The sequence below is a fragment of the Chamaea fasciata genome, unplaced genomic scaffold, assembly GCF_029207755.1.
Source record: "Chamaea fasciata isolate MVZ Bird 193981 ecotype frontalis unplaced genomic scaffold, bChaFas1.0.hap1 SCAF_4, whole genome shotgun sequence".
NCBI classification, from domain to species: Eukaryota; Metazoa; Chordata; class Aves; order Passeriformes; family Sylviidae; genus Chamaea; species Chamaea fasciata.
Window position 1 is genome coordinate 68,201,949 of NW_027094089.1, and position 21,499 is coordinate 68,223,447.

Genomic DNA, 21,499 nt, shown 5'->3' on the forward strand with positions numbered 1-21,499 from the left:
GTATGCAGCAGTTCTTAAAAGCAAAACTGAAGCCTTGTGGGTCTATCAACAATTTTGTTTATCTCATTCCCATTACTTAGTATCTGATGTTACATATGAGACTTTGTACTATTTTTCTCAAATCTGCTGTGAAACACACCTTAATGTTCTAGTTCCTTTCTTCCTAATTGTGGGGTTTTTTTCCCTTTCTGTTATTACTGAGATGCAGCAAATATTTCTACCATAAAGTAACTTTCTCAGTTAACTGAAATTGTTTTGCCACTTTAAATACTCTTACCACTTTATTCCTGCTAAAAGTCTTCATCTTTGGCAATACATCAACATGAGATACTATGCTTCTCTGACACCAAATCAGATAAGTTGCAAGTTTACTGAGTGAAAAAAATGCACTTTTTTTGCATGTAAATAGTTCTCTTTTGAGCATTTAATGATAATGATAAAGGAAATCTGATGAGTAGGTTAGAAGGTTAGTTTCTAGTTTCATTTCCTGAACATTTTGTAGTTTTCTTTTTTAAAAAGATTTTAGACTTCTACTTTAAAGATTATGCTTTGATTAAAAGTCTGGTCCAGCCTAAGGTCACATATTAAAGGTTCTTATCTTGGACGAGGCTGTATTTTGTACTGAGGATCAGAGCTAAGGCTCCTGCAGGTTCTCCTGACATTGCCTCAGTGCCTGTCTGTTCACACCACGTGGCCAAGCATTTGGTTCATGCTACCTTGGCTAAATGAACCCCGAGGATTTAGAGTGGCTTCAGAAAACAAGAATCATATGTGAGATATTTGCATTAAATAGGTATTTGCTTTAAAGGTTTGCACATTCTGATTTTTAAAATACTATGCTTGAGAGTGTATTTGCTTACAGGCAATTCTGTATTTTGTTTCTTCTTCTGGGGCTTGGCTTCAGTGCATGCACAAAACCCACAGGACTCATTCTCTAAAAGCTGCTCGGTTCCCTCTTGCTGATAATATGGATCATAGTAGGTGTTAAAATGGTTGTTACCAGCTGCAGAGTAATGAGAACCTGGGTTCCTTGTGAAGTGGAATAATTTATATTCACCACCACTGAATGTGCCCTCAAGGTGACAGATTCATGACTTCATGCATTAGAAACCTGCATAGTGCCAAAAAAGGGATATGTTTAACAGAATAGTTATTCTTATGAGAAATGCACTTCTATGCCTTTTATCTTGCTGCAAACCCTTAAATGGGAAAAGGCTGCAGAGCTTGGCTGTTACTGTGTCTGAGAGTAATTTGGCTTTGTGTGTAGAATTGGGCCTAATATACTGTTCAGTTTTGAGTCCTAAGCAAAACCAGAATTCTAGGATAGGTATGCAGTCAAATACGTGGCTGCATTTCCTGCCATTTCATCATCAGAAACAGGCAGCAACTGCTTTAAAGGGTACCTGGTTTCCAGTGTTGGAGAGCTTTATCTGAAATAGGAGCTTGACAGACATACTGGACTCCTTCATTCACAAACCTGAAACTGCTTACTGAGGGTGTGAAAAATGAGGGAAATTACCTTATTGTCCCCATCTCTGGAGGAGTGATTTGGGGTGTGGCTCATCGATAACCATGTCTTCGAGGCAGGGATGGCAGTCAGTTGAGGTCATACTTCTGTTGAAGAGAGTGGGTGGGCAAAGGGCACTGGGCTTTTGTTGTTTCTTTGTTTATATTCAAAATCTGGGGTCTGCCTTGATGTGGGGCAGACTAGTGCCTTGCTTGTTCAATCTGAAGAAAATAAGGTAAGATGAAAGATGAAGGGATGGAAAGAGGAGGAACAGAGGAGAGAGGGAGGAGAAGCTAGAACAGAGGGAGGAAGTCTGTTTTCAAGGGATACAGGAGTAATGTTCCCAAGAATAAATACAAGATCTTTATATCAATGCAAAGAGTACTTAGACAATAATTTATGTCATTTGGAGTTTTTGTTCTGGCTTTGTTTTTGATAAAGCATTTCACGTGCAGTAACAAATCAAATTCTCCAAGGAGAACTGTAGCAGGAATAGAACAAAATAAACACCTGGTCCCAGAGGTATAAAACCTCAAATTCAGTTGTCACAGAATAGCAAAGGGGAATACACTATGGCTGGGGAAGGGTGAGCTGTTTTCTGTGTTTGCCATGATCTACAACAGCTGAAAAAAGGAGTCTTTTTCACTGGCCTTTGAGGCAAGGCAAGAGGTTTACCAATACTAGCCAGAAGAACCTCTCAACTGATAAAAACTAACCTTGCAGAACAACTCTACCCTTTTAGAAAGCACTTCTGGGGTGCATTTGTTTTGGGTTTTTTTTTTTTTGCAGCCCTCCTTCTGCTTCCTAGACTGGAACTGTTAGGGATCATAAAACATTAATGCTAAATATAGACAGAGCAGACATTCACTAAACCATGTACTTGGTTTTGAGAACCTGTGAAGTCCGAAAAATTTAAACTGAAAGAGAAAAGGGGAAGTGTGAAAAAATTGCTATTTGTCACCAGAAAACACTGCTCACCTGATCCACAGGTAACAAGCTTAAGCTCTGAAAAGGAGAGTGGGAGAAAAGGGAGGAGATAAAAACTATGCTTACGTGTTTAATGTTGTATTTTGAAAGTTAGGGCTTGGTAAGTTTTTCAAGGTTTTTTGTTGTATTTTTTTAGGGGTTTTTAGCTTATTAAGGCTTTTAGCCACAGCAAATTTAAAAGTGTTCTTGCTGAAAATCAAATTAACTCATTCAAAAACAATATATTATATAAGTTTGAGTTCTTTTTACCTCTGACTTCTTTATTCTCTTTCTTTCTTTGGCAAGCACAGACAAAACATGCACTCCATCACCTTAGGAGAGTGAAAAAGGTTTTGAAATTCCAAAAGGCTTTTTCTTGAAAAGTTCTGGCTTTGAAAATAATGCCTTTGCAAAGTTAAATTCTTCCAAACTTTAATGGATCTATGTAATTACTGCATGTTCTCTGCTCTTTTACATTATCTAATTGTAGGTGAAATGTCTTCATGGCCTTTGTGAGGACATTTCACAAACTCAGTGCAAGCCTACACTTACACATATTCTATGCTTGCACCTAAAAAGATGACAAAAAAATTTTGAAAGTCAGCAAAGAAAATGTAGCTGCTGCAATTTTAAGATTGACAACTAGCTGGTTGCTGTCACCTCTTTTTTCTTTTCTTTTTTTTTTTTTGTTTCCCTGCCAGTGTAGGAGGCAACCAACTGAACAGCAGCATTTAGCAAATTGCCTCAAGGATCAGAGATGAGTGTCTTCAGCTGAGTAGGCTTTGTGGTATAGGCCAGTGAAGGCTGTGATAGTGACTCAGTCATTTATTTCTGTGTGCTTTTTCTCTATTTTGGTTTAGAGCACAGCAGTTTTTAAATCATATTAAGCTTATCCAAACTGAAGGTGAAAAAAAGGCATCTGTTCTCTGAAATTTGTACTGTTTTTGAATAATTTTCCCTGCACACCATGGATTTGTTGGTCTGTGTGTGAATAAAGGATACTTTTATAATTGTCTGGGTAAGCGACCTATTTTCTATCTGCTGTTCTACTGCAGGATCATAATAGCAAGTGGGCTGACATTGCTGCCTCTTCCCCCCCAAACTTCTCCTTCCACTTCACCTTTGTGATTATCATAATACCTGGAGAACAGAAGATTTTGTTAGTCAGATACCTTCTTGGTAAATGTGAATGAGAGAGTGAAGGCATTTGGTGTTTGTACCTGGGTAAACTCTGACCATCATGTTTCACTCCACTGGTTTTAAATCAGGCAACTTCTTCTCATCAGCCCATATCCTGCAGTGTCTCAAAAGAAAATGTCATTTGTGACATTTTGTGTTTAACAGACATTCTTTTATATGTGCACCATTTTTCTTTGAGTGTGGGGCTTGTCAAAAAAACTGCTCCCATAAAAACATTTCTGTTGGAACTATTATGCCTTCAAAAAACAGAAGAAAAAGGCCTTCCTGTGTTGCATCCACTTAAGGATGGGCAGAGATCTGCTACCACCCAAAAAGAAATGCAGGCATTTCCATTCTTCTGGTCTCCAGGGACTATGTGTATAGAATCTTGTCTTGATGATCAGGTTGTACAAAATGTGTTTGTTGAATTATCTTTCATGTTTGTCTCAAAGCTTTTTTTCCCAGTGTCCGGTGGCCACATAATCTCTGTTTTGATTTTTGTTGAAGTTCCACTCACAATGCTTTCATTGAAAAGCTTTGTGAAAGGAAGATATGCATTACAAAGCTAGAGAAACCCAGGATATTATCAGTCGAGGAGTAATAACTTAAAAAGAATAGTTTTCAAGTAAATATTGTAAACTAGTACTGTCTGTCTCATGATTTTAGACAGTAAATATGTAGTTTGTCATTTCTTACTTAAGGGTCCTTGAAAATCCCATTTTAAAGTTGTTCTAAAATACTTTGATTTATGGATAATCATCAGGTTTCATGACTTACGAACAAGATCAGTAACAACATCAAAAATTGGTGTGGAATATGCAGTGGAGAGGAGAATACATTCAAATTTAAGACAAAATTAGTGAGGTGAGAGCAAGTTAAAATATGATGGGAAACACTATAAGGTGCTGGGTATTACCAAACTGTCACCCCAATCAGTGAAATATTCTGTGACTAGGAACTCTGGAAGGAATACAGAGAAGTTGAAAAGGGATAACTGTTTCAGACTGATAAATTTTTTTAAAATTTATCAGATAATAGGTTTCCTCTTGTCCTTCTGCAGCCTGTATAGGATATAGGAAATGTATCTTCTATGCAAAGCCAAGAGGTTATTTTCTAATCTGTGTCTTGACAGTTTAGTCAACACACACCGGCAGTTACTCTGGTAGAAATTATGTGAGCAGTGCAAGTTGTCTGCATTTTTTCAAGTAATTCCCTTTCATCAATCAAGTAAAACTATTGCATACACTTGCCAGTACCTGGCCCTTTCTCCTGCATACTGGCCCTTATGATGATCCTCTGAGTCCTTTGGTTAGTGGCCTCAGTCTTTATCAAGAAGAGGAGATGATGGTCAGCCATCAGCACCTCTGTTCTGTAATTCTGCTTCTTTGAATTTATTTTTCAAGCTGCTTGTTATCTTTGTAGAATCAAATGGTTTTAGTTGGAAGGGACCTTCCAAAGGCCCTCTAGTTCAACTCCCCTGTCATGGGCACAGATACCTTACAGTAGATCAGGATCCTCAGAGCCCTATCGAGCCTTACCTTCAATGTAAGTCCAGGGATGGGGCACCCACCGCCTCTCTGAGCAATCTCTGCCAGTGTTTCATCATCCTCATTGTAAAAGAATTTCTTTCTAATATCTGATGTAAATTGATACTCCTTAACTTTAAAACCACTATCCCTTTTTTGTATGTCAACAGCCCTACTAAAATATTTGTCCCCATCTTTCTTTTTTGTGACCAGAAAGGTTACAAAAAGGTCTTCCTGGAGCTTGATCTTCTGGCTGAACAATCCCAACTCTCTCAGCCTATCTCCATAGGAGAGGTGCTCCAACCCTCTAAGCATCTTCATGGGCTCCTCTAGACTCACTGTGGCAGGTTCACATCTTTGCTGTGCCGGGACCCCAGAGCTGGAAGCAGCACTGCAGGTGGGGTCTCACCAGAGTGGGGCAAAGGGGCAGAATCCCCTTCGGCTGCTGCCTACAAGGGCTTTGGATGCAGCGCGGGACACAACTAAGTTGCCACCACACATTGCTAGGTCACGTCCAGCCTCCTGTCTACCACTACCCCCAAGTCTTTTTTCTGCTGGACTGCTCTCAGTCCATTCTGTGGGACTGACCTGACCAAGGAGCAGCACTTTCTACTTGGCCTTGTAGAACTTGATGAGATTTCCAGGGGCCCGCTTCCTGAACTTATCCAGGTCACTCTGGATGGCATTCTGCCCTTCAGGCCTGTCAGCTTCATCACTCATCTTGGTGTTATCTGTATTCACTGAATTACATCCAAGCTTGTGAATTTATTAAAAATTCACCAAGATGAGTTTGGACTTTGTTTTTAGTGTGCATGGTTTCGCTCAGTTTAATAGCAGAACCCTTTCTCTGCAGTGGGCCATTGACCAAGGCATGTTTGTATCCAATTGTTACTGAGTGCATTAAAACAGCATGGCTCAGGTGTGAATTGGACAGGTGACCCTGTTCCAAGGTGGAGCCCTTTTGCATTCTTGGGACGCTGCTTGGCTGGCAGTTGTGAATGGTGTTTAGGCCCATGTTTCATTTGTAGTCTAGCAGTGGGTGCTAGCATGGATCTTTCACATCATTGTATTTCATTCACTTTTTCTACATTCTCTCAAGTCTTGTGCAAAGTTACTGAATTTCACAGTTAAAATGTTTTCCTTATCATAGTATCTTATGTTTCCAGCTGTGTTCTTCACTGTCTTGGCAGCTTATCTTTTATGTTTCAGCGAAAGTTTTCTTGCAGTGCTCTGGTGATTAATTCATGCCTTTCTTTTTAACCCTTTGTCTGCTGTTTCTTTTCACACTTTCTCTATCTGCTTCCCGCTTCCCTCCACTCACTTAGATTCATGTTTTCCTCATGCAAATCCTAGTAGTTTTGTTGCAACACTCCCTCTGAAAATGTTTTCTTCTGACAGGCCTCTGCTTGCTTTTGATCCATGCAGAGATTGTGTCCATGTCAGAAGAATCAAACTGACCTGGGCATTCAGATGACCTTTTTTATATCTGTTATTAGTCTGTGTGTTAACACAGAGCTCACTCTGGGTTTAGCTACAAGACTTGGCTTCTGTCCTCGGTAAAGGTGCAGTTGGTTCCTGCAGTGCCCTGAGTGCCTTAATATGATTTAAGTTGAAGATATTGAATAATATTGAAGAGGGCTGACTGACTGTTAGCAGTCACATGCATTTTTGGAAAACAGCTTCTAGAACTTAATTTATCTTCAGATTATTTTGGTGGGTTACCTGGACTGGCAATAATCTGCTAGATTATTCTAGGGAAAACGACATACTTAGAGAAATGGAAACTTCTTTTGATCAGAGTTTATTCCAGTCATTCTTAGCCTCAACAAACAAATCCATCTGTGGGGATATAGAGGCCTTTATTTTAAAGCCTCTGTCTGACTTTACTGGCACATTCCTATCAGTCTCTGCTGTGACCTTAGAGAACAAAAGGCAACGCCAAGGACAGAAGTTGTGCATACCTTTGGTGTCTGAATGATTCAGACTGCAAACTTCAGAAGGTGAAGTTTTGTTCAAAGGAAGACATCCTGCTGGTACCTCTTGTATTGATTTTTAGTGATGTTTTCACATAAGAATGCTGAGCTAAAATTGTCTAAGGTCTGTGAAGAGCCCTTCTAAAAAAGTTCCATGTATTGAAAATGTTTTGGGGTTTTTTTGTCTCTCGTTTTCTAGATAGTACAGATTAGGACTTCCTCTGAGAAGAATTCTGGACAGAGATACATAAATCAAATTGTCTTTTCCTGCCTGTTATAAAACCTTGCTTGACGATAAGGAACATGCTAGTTTAACAGTAGAATGAATTTTATTCCTCTGACAGCAATGACCGGCCCTGAAATGAGAAGATCCTTTTGGAAGTAACTCTAGTCAGGACAGACCTGCATAGTAATTTATACTTTCCAAATACTTCGAAAGTACTATCATATGTTCCTCATCATTTGGGGAAGCTGACTGTGTTTAGTTACAGTCATTTTTTTATGAGCAAGTGCCTCCTGTTGTGATAACTGCTGTATTGCTTATCACAGGCCTCTTTAATGCCAACCATTATTAGTGTGAGCTTTATTCCATGGGACCAAAGTCAGTGCAGTGGATCTTCTTGTCCCCACAGTCATCCATCTCCCTGTCAATGTCCTGATAGCTTTTTTTCTTTTGTGACAGGATGTGCAAGGAGGTGGGATTTGGAGACACTCCAGTATTGTTGGTAGGAGCAGGTAAAAATGTTCAGCTTCTGCATACAGCGAGAGGTCCTCTGGGTCCAATTCCTGTTCATCAACACTGAGAGAGTGGTTGCACACTCATTTATAGCAGATCACTGCACTGTGGATTGCCAAGCAGTGGGAAATTTGTCTGGGTCAGGTGGTGGGCCTGTGACTGCTGAACACGTTGAATGCACAGTCTGGCTTTTCTGTGAGTTTTTGGCAGTTGTAAGAGGACAGGCAGCACTTTGGTCAGAATATATCCTGCACATGTAATTAGCCAGTGATATTCTTAACAGTTCTTAATTACAGCTCTTCTTAGTGCCTGAACAATGCATGGAGACACAGCTCTGGAACCTTTAATCCAGAGATTGGGAGGCTGAAAGCTGAATTTTTACTAAAACTGAGACAAAATCTTAGCTGTTGCTGAACTCTGTTATTTAGGGAAGTGTTCTCCCTGCCTTTGGTGACTGTACAGTTAGATCACCAATGCTTTGAAAAATCCAGGCTTGACCATTTTCATGGCAGTTGTGCTCTCTGCAGGGATCATTGATGTATACGACTGCAGGAGAAGCAGAAGCATCTCCCAGTGGATGTACTCATCACTAGCAGTGGAAGGCAACAATAAGGTCTGTGCTTGGACACTTCTGAATGATGAGCAGCTGAGACCAGCTGGGGATTAAAATGTCTCATGGGCCCTTCAGATACCTGGTCTGCAGAATTTGGATGTCTTTTGTAGTGTTTCCTGTGGAGAAGTGGACACGCGCTAAAGCACCTTTTTGTTTTGGAGGAGTCAGTGTGAGTCTCTGCTCTGTTAGCCAAGATGCCAGCTGTCACACAGGTGTTGGTTGTTCCTTCTCCACTTAAAATGGGAGGTAGATGCAGAATGATGGCTTTTAAGCTGAGCTGTGCATAGGATTGTTGCCTGGCTTTATAGATGGGATAATACAAGACCTCATGATTCCACTGGAAGCTCTAGGAAGAAATGTGCAGTGCAGTTCTTACAATCCTATCATCTCAATCCCTCAATATAGTTGGGTCCAAAATTTTATTTTATTTTTTACTTTTAGCAGACTTTTCTGCAAAGTTGGATAAAGAATAGTAAAGCCAGGAACATCTGTAAGAGAGAGGTCAGAAAACAGGTATACATCCTCTTAGAGTTTTGACTGTATCAGAGCGGAAGTGGAAGCTTGTTAATGCAGCTCCCTAACTGGTCACTTCCTTGATTTTCATTTGAAAAGAAAGGACACCGAGGGATGTGGGTTATACAGTGATACCAACTCTTAGAATCCTGATTCTTGCAGGACTGTCCTGGACATTGTCCAAGAATTTGCAAACCTGGCAGAAAAAATACAACTTCTGTCCTGTGAAGAAACCAGATATGCAAGGGAATACTGTAAAGAGGACGTGACACTTGCAAGCTGAAGGACAGACAAGAGTGAGAAGATGAGATGGAGCATGTAAATTGGGAGAGAGTAAAATTTAAGATTAGTTTTGCAGCAAAATAATAGGTTAAAAGTGCTGTGCATTATCAAAAAACCCATAAGCACCTCCACTCTGAGATTGTGGAGCTGAGGTGGGTAGTTTTGACATGGGTAGTGTTGAGTGCAGCACTGAGGCAATGCAATGGCTCACTCAAGCTGTTACCAAAGAAGTGGGGTGGACAGAGACCTATGGCTTGACGCATTTTTCACTTGGGAGAGCAGAGGTTCACAAGTTCTGCTGTTCCTGTTAAGGAGATGCTGAAATTCTTCAATTGAGAATTTTGGAGCACCCTTTGCTGCTGGAATAAAGGAAGAAAAAGAAATGCGCAATGAGAAAACACAGAGTTGTCCCTTATGAAATTACTGAGCTGACCCCAAAACTTTAAACAGGCTTGCTGTGAAATTGGGCCCTTGAAATAAAAATGTGTGCTCTGAATGGCTTCTTAAGTGGAGATGCAGTATTTGCCTTGCCATGGTTGGATGAGGAAATGCTGTGCAAACTTTCCCTGCAGCTGCTCAATGGGTGGCTATAAAAGCAGAGTTAGATGTATCCCCTGCAGCCACAAATCGTGGCTCTGAGGAGGTACATTGGATTCTGCAAGCTTTAAAAGTAATATTAAAAGATGAGAGTTACGTTGGAAGAAAGCCATGTGCCAAATAAAAGCATATTTAGGTCAGAAGAGATCCTCAGGCTCTGTGTGGTCTGTTTAACCAGTGGTCTTCAAAGCAGAGTGCATGCACATCAAGGTGTGCATGAAACAGTTCACTGGGGTGTGAAAAAAACATGATTTTGTGCTATTAACAAAATTTTTGGAACTATGTTTATTTCATCTCTAGCTTAGAGTTTTTTACTTTTTCTATATGTTTTACAAGTTGCATAATACGTTAGGATGGTGGGGTGGATGTCTCAGATTTTTTTCCCTGGTACTGTTGGCAATTTCAAAAGTTTGGAGATTACTGTGGTAAACCATAGATGTAGCCAAGACTTGCATGCTGCACGTAGAATGGCTGTGCTGAATGGTCTTGCATGTAATTTTATGTCTTAGAAATATGTGAACTACATGCCCTGAGGCAGAACCCTGGTCAGGGAAATAGGAGTCTTTGGGAGGAAAAGATATTTCATAAGCTAAAGAAAAATCCTAGGGCTAGGAAAATATAAATAGGCACTGGAAACTGCTGCCTTTGCAAAGTGCACATGAGGGGAAGGAGGTTGTGGCAGGTACCTTTGCTTAGCACAAGGGTTGTGGAGGGAGTGGAAGCAGCAGGGCAGTGCTTCAGTAAATATCATGCTGGGGTATTTCTGGGGGAGGGGCAGGGAGGTGGTCTCAGCACAAGAAAATAAATAAAACCCAGTGCCCCTAGTCTCTCAGTCCCAGCTGACAGCCCTCAACAAGAGACAAGGAAGTCTCTTGTCCTCCTTGGGCTCGCACAAAATTAAAATGCATAGACTGGGGTAAGCCTGTGGTTCTAATAGTGTTGGGAGTTCACCAGGAATTAAAGGGTCCAGGAGCAGATGCATATTGATACCATCAAAACCACTGGATAGCAGGTGCAGAGAGTGACAGCTGCTCTTAGGACAGCTACCCTAAGGAAGCAGGTAGTTAAAGATAATGAGGGGCTAAGGACTTGCTTATAGCAGGCAAAGAAGGGATACACACACAGGATGAAGCAACCAGGGTGCTGTATTTGCTGCAGTATGTAATCCATTCCATTGTCATGGATATTGATGATTTAGCATTTCTTGGCTTTTCTTTCCGTGTTCCTGTTTTGTTTGTACTGTCACATATGCAAACAGAGTGATGCAATATTTTTATTGTATGTCAGTTCTTATGGCTGAGGTGCCAGGAGAAAAATAAGAACTAAGGGAAGAAGAAGATCAAAATTGAAACTGCATTAATCTCCGAATCAGAAAACTGTTTCCTTTGTGAGAATATGTATATTTCATATTATTAGTATTGATTGTGCTTTGTAGATTAGGGAATACAGTGTTTCAATATGTAATTATTTTTAAAAATGGTGTGTAAATGAACATGTGTGTATACATACCTAGAGGAATTAACTCCGGTGCATTTATAAAATGTGATGTTTTGAGCACTGAAACCAGCAATTTTACATAGATCAGCCAAATCTAGAACTGCTTTCTGTGATAAACTGAGTCTTAGCAGAGTGCGTAAGTCCTACAATGTTATGAATGGAGTGACTGCACATTTGTCTAACCTGTCTTTGGGGTATTTTAAAAAAGCAGTGTATAAATTGGTGGCCCTTGGATGAGCAGAAAAGAACAGGTTTTTGTAAAAACCAGTTTCCTCTATGCAAAAATGCTGTATGTATGTGTGATATGTAGTCTTACACCAATTTGCTGGAAATAATTTTTCCATTTTTAAAGAGCTAATCAGATAATTTTTGAAAATTAGAATAATGGTATTCTAGAGGTGAGAGCTGTTCATCAACAGTGGAGGACTATTAAACAAGACATAATATTCTGATGGTCTGCTTTGAAAGATGGCAGAAAGCAGCACAGGATGTGATGGCATATTTATATGCTTCTGTCAGCTTTTAGTGTTCAAATGGCTGTTTAATCATATTCTGACCAAGTTAGATTGCATGCAAAATTGTTCCCTTTATTTTCAGCCATAGTCTCTCAGGCAATTTGCATGCTCCAGTAGCATTTGAGTTTATATGAATTTGTATGAACACACACTTATGCTGGTGTATAAGTGTCTACAAAATACTACAAGCTAACTTTCTGTATACAGTTGACCTGAAATAGGTGCATGTCTCATCAAAACTCTTACAGAATGTGATTTCAGTGAGGTCACAGTCTTAGAAGTAGCATTAAAGGCTCAGCTACAGGAATTTCAAGATTAGTCTTTGTGAGCTGAGTCACTTTAATTGTAGCAGTTCAGGCTGTTCGTGTAGACTGTATTGGTTTTAAAAATCAAATGCCTAATAGTTCCAACAAGTAGCTGTGTGAGCTTCTCTGATGCTTTTATAGGTGTCAGGAGACAAAATTACACAGGGAAGAGTACAGACCTCCAAGAAGACCAAGGTTGGCCCTAATTAGGAGCTTAAATCCAGAGAAGTGTTTGCCAGAGTCTTGCTGGATTCATGGGTGAAAAATCATGGTTTTCAGTCTATCAAAATCTAGGGAATCCTTGTCTATCAAAATCTGGATTGTGGCCTTTTAGCCATACAAGTGTTAGTGCTTTTTCTAGTAGGTTCTAGAACACAGGATCTGAAATGATTCTGCAAGGACAAGGGTTTGTCAGATCTCGGTTGTCAGGGCTTGCCTGAAGCTTTGTTCTGCTCTTTTGACTCTCACAGCAGCTGTCTGAAAGAGTGATAGGTGTTAACTAATCAGTTTTAGCTTTAGCTTGCTTTTATATGGTTGTATCATTTAGTGTCTATTTTTATAATAATCTTCATCACTTTCTCTGCCTAATGGATATAACTAACAAGTCTCTATTCTTTTAAAATTCTTTATTCTCTTTAAAAATGAACTATCTGAATGGCAGCATGGTGAAGAACAGACATGGGACAGTTGCAGAGGCCTGTGAACACGAGGTGGTACCAGAGCCAATCAAGCTACAACCAGCCACCCCACCCAGTAGGGGTGTTTAGTAGACTAAAGAGCAATAAGCTCTCAGCATCAGCCGTGGTGCCTTTCGCTTGGAGAAAAGCTGTGGCCAGGAACGGTTTGCTATAGCCCTCTCTCTTATTCCAGACTAAGCAGGATTCATGGAGGAATTTGTGGATAGCATAACAGTACAGACAAGAGAGAGGTATTACAAAGTGTGTAAATTCATAAACATTTTTGATATAGTTGACTGTATTTTTTATAGTAATAAATAGATTTGGACTACTAAGAAGTTGTTGGGGTTTTTTTCAGATTGTTGTAGTCTAACAGTACATTCTTAAATTCTTGACTTTCCATCCAGGTAGTGTTTATGAGGCCCACATAAACTTCATGAGCTGTGCTACAATACTGTCATTGGAAGTGGGCAGATTTGGGCTATGGGGGTTACACTTGGTTTCCCCTGGCTGCATAATGGAGACAGAGATTAAAAAAAAGAGGAATGCAAAAAAAATTCTTTTCCTTGCTATTAAGGAGAGCTTCTACCAAGGTGTATTGTATGAGGGAAAAGAGCAGGTATGCTAGAAATCCTTTGTCTGTCTTGGCATGGGATGAAGATGGAGTTTTTATAAACCAAGTAAACCAACGAAAGATCCACATAAGATTGAGCTTGCTGCCACATTTGCAGGAGTGGGAGTCTGTGCAGTCATTGTGTGTCCCTGACAGCTCCACTGCCAAAATGAATACCAGAATATAAGGGGAGCAAGAGGCCCTGCCCCTGGACCTCATTGAGAAAGGCTACACTGTGGTGAGGCAGTTGTTTACTTTCATAATATTACAGCTTGCAATCAATACTCACACAGTTTGCTGAGCCCTGAGGGGACAAAATGAATGGGTTTTTTCTTTCTATCTCGAGTCCACTGGCTTGTGTCTGTTACATGACAAGTTTTTAAACCAGCTCACCATGATTTTGAGAGGAAGTTTTAAATGCAGAATTCATCCCCTGGGAAAAAAAAACTTTGGAAATAAATAGAAACATGTTAATCACCTGATTTTCATCCCCTTACCCTGTCTAGCATTGCTGTGCTCTGTTCCTTCCCATGCTCATCTCAATATTTCTGCCTGTTGATCTTTATACTATGACCTGTGTGAACACCCTCCAGAAGTGTTGGCTTCCTAAGTTGTCATAGAAGGGTAGTGGGAGGAGAGCGGTTTGGAAATTTACTCCCAGGTGTCCATCTGAGGCCTGAGAGTACCTGGTACTTTGCAGAAGATTCATCCTTGCATTTAAATGTGTGGATCAGCAACTTGCTTGGACTTAGGCTCAGCAGATATGGCATACAAGAGTACCATGCAGCATATATTTTTGAAATACATTTTTAATATTGGGATTCCCAAAGTATGTTCTGTTCTTTATCCTTGCATTTAAATGTGTGGATCAGCAGCTTGCTCTAACTTAGGCTCAGCAGATAATGCATACAACAGCACCATGAAGCATATATTTTTGAAATACATTTTTAATATTGGGATTCCCAAAATAAGTTCTGTGCAGAGCTGTGAAGCTCCATTATAGATAAAAATATTTCTCATTCTTGCTAACATGTAAGCAGCCAAATGTTTTGGTTTTTTTTTAATAGCTCAAGAGGTTTCAGTAGGGCAGTTGTGGAAGGAGGTTTTGTAAAGAAAAAACAAAACCAGTTTTCTGGAGTAAAGTGTAAATTTTCTGAATGAGGAAAATGTCTTTGAATAATTTTTTCTTATAATACAGCATTTTAATAATTTTAAAATAATATTAAAATATCTTCTGCAAAACACTGATTTTTTTGGGAAGGTAAGGGTGGAGTGTTTTCCAGAGTCTATTGTATTGGTAGGCAAAAATTTTCAGTCTTGTAGTTTTGCAGCACAGGGAAAAGCTATGGTCTGTTTTCCTCTCTACCCTCCATCCCATCGGACTTTTTCTGTAGCTCATCCAATTTTCTTCTCATCTGCACCATTACATTTTTACCCTTTGTATTCTTGAAGTTTTCTTTTGCTTTCTTCTTTGCCTTCAATGTCTCCCTCCTTTTTTTCACCAGTTAAGAGCCTGAGGTGGGCGCTGCTGGTTTTCTCCTGTTGAAATTGTTCAGTTTCCTCAATGCCTGTTGATGCTTTGCATGGGGAGTCACCAAGTGGAATGGAACTGGTTTCAGAGAGTGAAATTCAGTCGCAAGCCCTGCGGGATAGTATCCCAAATACCAGGGAGATCATTGGTTTCCAGCCAGATCTTGCAAAACTGTCAGGCGCAAATCAGAAATTATGTTGATTATTTTTTTGTGAGTTATGCAAATGAGACACTGAACATAGAACTCTTGTGCAATAGTTTACAATGGTGATTTAGCATAAACAGAGTACCTATATCTCAAACCCATGATTAATTAAGATAATCAGTTGCAGTTTTGGATCTCAAGTGTGTTACTTTTGGAACGATAGCCTGCTATATTTTCATTAAACTAATCATAAAACTAATATCTGTAATTCAGAATCCTTTATGTATAGGAAGAGTTACTTTAATGCTGACCACATCTGCCATTTTATTGCTGTAAATACCCTTAAAGACAGATGGAGTTTTAACCAATCAGAAGTAAAAGAATCCATCGGTGCCTTTTATATTTGTTCATAAAAGATCACAAGGCAAATTAATTAGTCTGAATCAAGATTCTGTGCCTTCAGATGGAATGGGTGGAAGCCAGAAATAGTCTTTCTTTTTCCCACAAGTGTTTCATTTAGATTCACTTTAAAGTTGGAAAGGCTGAAATGAGAGCTAGAACAGTTAGCTTTTTTGACTTAAAGGTGGGTTAAGAGCAGGACAGGCTTGTCATTGCATGGATAAATTTAGTGGATTTTGGTTTTTTTCTGGAGATTGCTTATTATTTTTTAAAGAATTCCCTAATGAAACTCATAGTCAGATTCCTTCTTCATTTACCATGTACCACTAATCCTTTTGCAAGAAAGAGAGGAGCATCAGCTATAGCAGGTAAAACCTTTTATTCATATGGTCTTGCTGATGTAACACCACATTTAGGTGGGTTTCATTCAAACCAAAACAAATTAAGTGATACAGTGAAAGTTTTCAGAAGGAATTCAGTGTCTCACCAAATGGAACAGACCAACATGATGACACTTTCAGACCTGCTGGACAACGAGAGATTCATGGGTTTGAGAGGGTTCACAACAGGGCTTGTGGCCATTTTGTTTGGCTTTCTGGATATTAGCATGCATATACCTGCTACTCACGCAGATAATGTTTCGGTTCACCTATGAAATTCTGGCCAGCTGGTGTACATGAAAATTCTGTTGACAGAAGCTGTGGCATTGAAATTTCACTTTCCTCCCCAAAGTGAGAAGTTGTTACGAGGCCTCTGCTGTGCTGACATTACACTTGAACTCTCTTGAAGATGCAAGTGGTGCAGAACCCTTATCAGTCTGCCTATCCATAGATTTTGTACTGTTGATTACCACTCAGTCATGGGGTATTTTCTACATGAAGCTGGTAGCAAGGGAAAACAACCCTAACAGGATGCTTGATACCTGAGGCATCACTTTCTTCTAGGTATCAAACTCTACTTTGACACCAGGGATTCAGCAACACATTTTTAAGAGAAGGAGTTTAGGAATCAAGATAGTTATTAATGTAGCTTTCTTCATAACCAGGTGGATTTTGTACTAAAGTTATAATTTCAGATATACTGTGAACTATATTACTTAAGTATCACAATTGGCCATAAAATGATTTTCTGTGCTGAGTGCTGAATGTGAAGATGTGACTTCTGCTAGCAGAAAAGGGTCAGAATTCTCATCAGAGAAAGTGTTTTTCTGCCTTAAATGCTGAAAAATTGTTTTTCTCTAATGGTGAACTTGTGTGGGTTTATTTTGCGTGTTGGTTTTGTTCCTTTCCTTGCTGTCATCAGTGATATGTAATTAGTTTCTTGTCCATGAGTTTGTGGAGACACCTCTGAGAAACACTTTCAGGAAACACTGACAGGGCAATTTATTTGAATGGTGTAGCTATTGAATGGTATAGTTCTCCTTGCAGAAACCAGGAGAGTTTATAATAAGTTGTATCCTGGGGTGAGATTTAGATTCAGTAAACTGAACTGCTTTACCAGTTTAGGTCCTCTTTTCAGTGTTTTGGCAAAGTGGGACATTGTGCTGCTTACACAGGAGTGCTCTTGCAGACAGCCACAATCCAAGGCCTGAAACTTACCGCACAACAGTTGTTTTCGATCAGCCACTAGACAATTTCACAGTTAACAGCTAAAGATCGAGCGTGACTCAAGACACTGAGGTTTGGAAAAACAGTTTCTCTAGTCTGATGCCATGTTCTTGTTCATGTAGTTCATGTAGTACCATAGTAGTTCATGGTCTAGTGGTCATGGTGGTGATGGCTGTCTGCCTCTCAGTTCACAGCAATTGGGTAGAGGGTTCTCTGATTGTGTCTTCCCTCTTCCCCAAGCCCCACTGTTGGTAGGACACACTTCCTACCTACATGATCCAAAGGATAACTTTCTCATTTTTAGGTAAAAATTAGTGTGTTGTGGGCCACTGAGATAGCAAACTGAGTGCCAGTTGTCTGGTGCCTTCTAACTGTTGCAGCCATGATGTTATTTTCTTAGTTTTACTGTTTTCAGGCAAGTGGTCTGCATTGTGTTTGGGGTGCAAGGCAGAGAAGTAGATCTCATGCCACAAAGTCATTTGTGCTTTTTGTCATGTGGTATGACTTTTGGAGTGATTCATGCCACCACTGTGGTTTCACTTACTTTGAAAACGGTAAAGAAGTCTGTAGTTTATATGATGTAATATATATATAAGATGGAATATAATGACTGCCTTTTGCTGTAAAACCTTATTTTTTATTCCTTCAGCCCTTTTTGGTGCATTGGTTTGTTTATGTGGAAGAGACCTCTGGGGGAGACATTTTAACCCTCTATTGTCCTGTTGCTAGCTGTTCAGAATTACAGGCATGTTCATTCAGATATTGAACCTGGATAATGTGCCTTTGGACATGTCAGGTGAAGTTACAAAGAGAGAATGTGAGGCTGTCACATCTCGGGGAATGTTTGATCAGCCCTTATTTTGTAAGGTTGCAGTGTGTGTTCTGCTGGTTCCAGCAGCAAGCAGTCAGGGAAACCTGTATTCCTAAAAGGTACTATGAGGACTATGTGGTTCTTTTGCAGGAATTAACAAGCACATTTGAAGTGCAGAGATTGTGTTGTCAAGCGGACAGAGTACTTGACAGGAGTCTGAGAAAAATGTGTTTCTTCAGCCTATACATTGAGTCACTGTGTGATGTTTGGCAAATTGCTTCAGCTGTTTCCCCCCACAGGAAATAGAGGACCCTGCTTTACAGTGAGATCTGTAAGAGATAGCATAATATATAGGGATGATAAAGATAGAGTTCTTTGCCAAAGCTTGGATAATCATTGTTAGCAGCAGCATTGATTTTAATTTGCTTCCTTAATTAAATGGGGGTTTGACAAAGGCAATTTGTGTTTCAGTTGGGCAGACTGATTATTGATGGAATGGTGCAGAGGTTTTGGTGATATTTTTTTACTTGTAAACAGAAATCTTATTTTAATGAGAGTTAAGATCTTTATAGTTTGAAGCCAATTGCCAACAGAGGTTTGCAAATTGCTAACATAAGGTTCAAGTAAGGAAATACTGATGTTTCAAATATCTTTTACATTGTTACAGAAATAGTTGGTGTTCCTTCTAATATAATATTTATACCTTGTTTTGGAACAGTGTTAGCTGTTACTGAAAAGATTATGAAACTAAGAGACAGAAATCATTTTTTTGTGTTTGCATCACATCCTGGTACCAGATGACTAGTGGTTTTACCCTTCTTACCTCTGGTCAGAGAAGATTTGGGATTCTGCTGTGAGGTGGTATCCCACATGTGCCAGTGGCTTCGCTGCTGCTGTGGTTTGTGCAGCAGCTCCTGGATTTGAGACTGGTGGTCTCTGAGCTACTGCAAAACAAATATGCATTGATTCTGATTAACTGAAACATAGTTGAAAACAATGATGAGCAGGGCCTGTTAGCATGTCTGGATTGTTGAGTATTTTCCATTGACACCCAGATATCAACTGGCAGTATTTGAAATACATCATTCATCTTCTCTGCCTCTGCCTACCTATGTAGGACATGTCTTAAAAACCGTATCTTTGACCACTGTCTCTAGAGGAATAGATCACAAATTAACTGGTTTGATGACTGATCACTCAGAACAAGGCTTGAATGTACTGTGTCTGCTGCAAGAACTTACACTGTAAAGAGCCAGCAAATGCTAGTTTGTCCTAGATAGTTCCTTCCAGCTGTCTGCCTCATGCTCACATAAAAGGCTTTAAAACATACCTGGATGGGGCATTCTAAAATTCCCCTGGACAGATCCCTGCAGCAAGAAAATCTCTTCAGCTTGAATTCTCTTCTTCCTTGCTGTCCTTTTCATTCAGTTTTCAATTCACTTAGGTATATTCTCTGTCTCCACTTGTTCTCCCAGGAAATGCCAGACAGTAACCTCCTATGCTGTAGGTATGGGGCTTTCTGAAAATGCACAGGTGAGGTAAATTGAGCAAGATGAGAACTAATTTTAATTAATTCACAAATATTGCATTATATGATTATATATATTGTTTTAAGAATGGAAGCACCTCATAATACCAGAGCTCCAGATTAATTTCCCTCTACAGTTGTCCCTAATTAGTTAGAATAGGTTTGACCCATTCTATTCTTGTGCTGTGATAATGTATGAGGCCTGAAAAGGTCACAGCTGCAGGGATCTAAAGAGACTGTTACAGTTTTGGTCACATGAGTTCCTTAGCAATTCAGTCAAGTTGATAAAAATAGAAATAATAAATGGAGAAGGCTGATGCTGATATTATAGCTTTTATTTGCCATTGGTTTGGTCAGAGGCTTTGCACTACAAAAATCTGTTGCATATGAAGAGATCTTTCTGGATTAGAGAACAAGACTTTTACTAAAACTTCTTTTACATCTTATTATAATTCTTTGAGCAAAACTGGGTTATCTCTGGCTGCCGTACAGGCTGAAGCGTCTGGGGTTTGCTGTAATCTGTGTTTTGCTGTCAGTATCCCTAGACTCCTTGCCAGCTGTAGAGAAACAAAAGATGGTGCTCCCACCAAGACTACACCTTTGATTGCCTTTACTTTTTTGTCAAGTAACCTGATGAAGAGACCAGCTGTGATAAACACTGGCTAGCTGAGAGTTTTCCCACAATCTGGGAATTAGCTGATCACGCAACCATTTGGTCTCTTACTACCTAAGCCTGACACAAATGTGTCATCCCATAAGAGAGAAGCTGGCATGTAAAATGTTTTCCCATAGGCAGTGCAGTTTTGAGAATATTTGTATTTTAGAATGGGGTACAGTATAATATGGGAGTGTCTGAGGCATGTCACAGGTGACATTCCTGACTATTTTGTTTGCCCTGAAACTGTATTTCTCTATGGTTAGCAGTTCAGAAGCTATTCTTGACACAGAATGTAGCCTCACTGGTGTCACAGTAGCTCTGCTGTGCCTAAATCCATCCTATACATTGTGTATTTTACAACTCTGGGTCAAACTGTGAAAAGCTGAGATAAGGAATACATTAAGAAGTTCACAGGTGGTGAGACAAGAGCCTGCATGTCATGGTGCAGGTTGCAAGCACTGGCAGCTGATCCAGCTCCTCCATCATAACCTCAGATGAGCTCACTTGTGCTGATCGTGGTATTTCTCCAAGTAACTCTGCTGAGAGCTGGTGAGAAAGCAGTGACACCTTTGTGAACCTCAAAGGCTTCATATGCCAAGGCCTGAGTTGCCACCCAGATGGCAATGAGGACAAAGAGTCACAGGAAGATGCTGTGCAAAGGAAGGGGCTCTGCAGAATACATCATCTTCCACCTTCTTTCTCCTCCCTGGCCCTGACACATGGAGCTGCTTGTCATCACGGCAGTTTCTCTGTGAGTGTTGGAAGTAAGGCTGGACCCACCTAAATCTGTGCTCTTGCTTGATGTGCTTATGTTGAAATTAATACCGGAGGATTTTGATTCTCCTCTGTGTCTCATGCTTTGTGCAATCCTGCACCTGGCAGCTCTGGGCTACACACTGCTTTTCCAGCTCTGCTTTCCCTTCTAATCTGTATCTCCATAAAGGCATTTAAACCAAACTTACCTTCTTGATGTGTTGCCTCATGCATGCAGAAAAAGACACACACTGTCAGTAAAATTTCTTTGTGTTAGTCTTCTTTTCTCTGCTTTTTCTACGTGTCGTGCAAAAAGAGTGTCTTAGCACAGTGTTATAAGGTAATGTTAATTAGAATAGCCAGTAGCCCAGAGTAATGCTAAGTGTGTAGAGGTTGGTGTGTTAAATGTATGAATTTGTATCAGGACAGAAAGGCTCTGCAGAAAGGGCCCCGGTCTTCATTATGATTTTGTTGCATTTGCTTGTTACAGGTTGTGAGGTTCTGTGCATAACACATGCTGTTATCTTGAGCCGATTTATACAGATAAACATTACGATCATGTGTGAAG

General features: G+C 39.9%; 1 protein-coding gene across 3 annotated transcripts in view; it reads left to right on the top strand.

Annotated features, from left to right (window-relative positions):
* Nucleotides 1-21,499, top strand: part of PLPPR1 (phospholipid phosphatase related 1) — a 122,262-nt gene that overhangs the window by 36,696 nt on the left and 64,067 nt on the right. The window contains exon 1 of one of the 3 annotated variants that reach the window (XM_066181854.1): nt 11,030-11,049. The exons of the other annotated variants lie outside the window; for them this stretch is intronic. The gene's annotated coding sequence lies outside the window, so the exon portion shown is untranslated. Of the gene's footprint in view, nt 1-11,029; nt 11,050-21,499 lie in introns of those variants that run through there. 3 annotated transcript variants of the gene reach the window in all.